We start from the raw sequence: 3,486 nt of genomic DNA, 5'->3' as shown, positions 1-3,486 counted from the left end.
TCAAGCTAGGAGACTCAGTCGCTGAGCAGTTGAACAAAACACCGGCACAGATCTCTATCCTAGCTCTTCTACAAAGCTCTGACGCTCATAAAAATGCCCTGATGAAAATACTGAGTGAAAGCTTATAGTGACCCAGCAATATAACTTAGGGGTGAAATGGAAAATATGGTAGGGCAAGTGCTGGAGAGCCATAAAATCACCTTCCACGAAGATGAGCTGCCGCCGGAAGGATTGAGCCACAACAAGGCACTACACATCACCGTGCAATGCGAGGATTATTTCATCACTAGGGTCCTGATCGACGGAGGATCCAGCCTCAACATCTGTCCGCTGATAACTCTCAGAACTTTGGGAAAAAGCCTGCACGAGATCAAAGATGGGGCTATCAATGTCAAGGCCTTCGATGGATCCCAAAGGGCTACTATTGGAGAAATCAGCCTATGCTTGCAAATGGGGCCAACATGGTTCGACGTCGACTTTCAAGTAATAGACGTCCCGACATCCTACAACCTGCTGTTAGGACGACCCTGGATCCACACCGCTGGAGCCGTAACATCGACCCTGCATCAGGCAGTGAAGTTCGAATGGAATCACAAGGAGGTGATTATTCATGGCGATGGTAGTAACCCCATATATAGTCGCCAGACCATCCCAATGATTGGAGGCAGAAGGAGAATAGGCGGAGAAACATACCACCACATTGAAAGGGTCAACGCTGTAGACAAGGATAAGTGGTGGGATAACAAGATTGAAAGTATCCTGAAGTGGTGTGGGTACGAGCCTGGAAAGGGACTCGGCAGAAACCTCCAGGGGATCACTAAGCCCATCAAACTAAAGAAGCATGGTACTACATTTGGCTTAGGGTACGGTTATACTTGGGAAGAATTCCAAAACTGGTCGCCACCATGGCGCGGCCCCTACTATCCATTGGATACCTAGCCCGGAGCAGACCTTCCAACCGGCAGATACTATATATGGGTCAGAAGAAGATGAAGCATTGGCAACCATGAAGAATCTATTTCTGGAGGATAATGATATGGATTGCTGTGTTCTTTTCGAGGAGGAAGGAGAGGAAGGCCCTTCCATACAAGCGGTGAACCGAGGAGACCGCCTCAGCAATTGGTCAATTAGAACCGTCAGGGCCCGGAAAGCTTCGGGGTAGCAAGGCTAAACAAAAGCACCATGCATCTCATTTTACTTTTTACTAGCTGATTTTTTTCTGCATTGTCTTTAGTTTTGAAAAGAGCTCCAATGTTCCAAACAATCATGAATTTAGTCAAAGCATTTCAGTTTATCATATATCTCGCTCTTATTATTTTCTCTATCATTTACTCTATTTTCACACAGCATTACTATTACTTACTTTGATGATGAACCAACAATTCTGACTTGCAACGAAACAACGCAGCAAAAGGATGTAGATTCAGAAGAGGATGATATACCAGAAAAGGTCGTCAGAGAGGTTGAGAATTTTGAGAATAGACCTAACTCTAACCTGGAAGAAACTGAGGTCGTTAATTTGGGAGATACAGAAAATGTCAAAGAAACTCGCATCAGTGTTCACCTGTCCCCCCAGAAAAGGAAGAATACACAGAATTTTTAAAGGAATATGAGGACATATTCGCCTGGTCGTATGATGATATAACTCGTCTCAGCACGTCCATTGTAGCTCACGAACTGCCAACAGATCCAGCCTGTTCGCTGGTATAACAAAAGCTTAGGAAATTCAAACCCGACATGAGTTTGAAAATCAAAGAAGAGGTTACTAAGCAAGTCAAAGCTAAGGTTCTCAGAGTGGTAGAGTATCCGACATGGTTAGCCAACATCGTGCCAGTACCAAAGAAAGATGGGAAAGTTAGAGTTTGTGTCGACTACCGGGATCTTAACCGGGCCAGTCCTAAAGATGACTTCCCCTTGCCGAACATACACATTCTTATCGACAATTGCGCCAAGCATGAGTTGCAGTCCTTTGTTGATTGTTTCGCCGGATATCATCAGATATGGATGGACGAGGAAGATGCAGAGAAAACGGCTTTCATCACGCCGTGGGGAATGTATTATTACAAAATGATGCCATTTGGGTTGAAGAATGCTGGCGCCACCTATATGAGAGCCATGACTACTATCTTTCACGACATGATACACAAGGAGATTGAAGTATATGTGGACAATGTCATCATCAAATCCAAGAAAGCCACTGATCATATGGAAGACCTGAGAAAGTTCTTCAACAGATTGAGGAAGTACAATCTGAAACTGAATCCCGCCAAGTGTGCATTCGGGGTTCCTGCTGGAAAATTACTAGGTTTCATCGTGAGTCGTCGGGGAATAGAATTGGACCCATCAAAAGTCAAAGCCATTCAAGAATTGCCACCGCCAAAGAACAAGAAGGGCGTGATGGGTTTCTTGGGAAGACTCAACTATATCAGCCGGTTTATAGCTCAGTCCACAGTCATTTGTGAACCCATCTTTAAGATGTTGAAGAAAGACGCTGCTACTAAGTGGACTGACGATTGTCAGAAAGCCTTTGATGGAATTAAGGAATACCTGTCAACGCCGCCGGTCTTGGTTCCGCCCGAGCCAGGAAAGCCTCTATTGCTTTATCTTACGGTTTTGGATGGAGCGTTCGGTTGTGTTCTGGGATAGCATGATGAAACGGGGAGGAAGGAGCAAGCCATCTACTATCTCAGTAAGAAGTTCACCCCGTACGAGGCCCGGTATTCTTTATTGGAGCGCACCTGTTGTGCTCTGACTTGGGTAGCTCAGAAATTGAGGCATTATTTCTGTGCCTACACTACTTATCTCATATCCAGGATGGACCCACTTAAGAACATCTTTCAGAAGCCCATGCCCACTGGCAAGCTCGCCAAGTGGAAAATCTTGTTGAGTGAATTTGACATAGTTTACGTGACTCAGAAAGCAATCAAGGGGCAAGCCATAGCAGATCACCTCGCCGAGAATCCCGCTGGCGGAGAATACGAATCCCTGAAAACGTATTTTCCTGATGAAGAAGTGTCCTTTGTAGGAGAAGATATTGCAGAATCCTACGATGGTTGGAGGTTGTTTTTCGATGGAGCCGCAAATTTCAAAGGAGTTGGCATAGGAGCAGTCCTAGTATCAGAAACCGGCCAGCATTACCCGGTATCCGCCAAGCTCAGGTTCCCTTGCACAAATAATATGGCTGAATATGAAGCTTGCATCCTGGGGCTCAAGATGGCCATTGACATGAACATTTAGGAGTTGCTAGTGATCGGGGATTCAGACTTGCTCATACATCAAGTTCGAGAAGAGTGGGCAACCAAGAACTCTAAGATACTCCCCTACTTGCATCACATACAGGAGTTAAGGAAAAGATTCACAAAGACGGAATTTCAGCATGTCCCCAGAGTCCAGAACGAGTTCGCTGACGCATTGGCTACTCTGTCATCCATGATCCAACATCCAAACACGAATTTCATTGATCCCATCCCAGTAAAGATTATGATC

This window comes from Nicotiana attenuata, unplaced genomic scaffold (genome assembly GCF_001879085.1).
Source record: "Nicotiana attenuata strain UT unplaced genomic scaffold, NIATTr2, whole genome shotgun sequence".
NCBI classification, from domain to species: Eukaryota; Viridiplantae; Streptophyta; class Magnoliopsida; order Solanales; family Solanaceae; genus Nicotiana; species Nicotiana attenuata.
The sequence above is the reverse complement of the archived record's forward strand: the minus strand, read 5'-3'. Positions refer to the sequence as shown.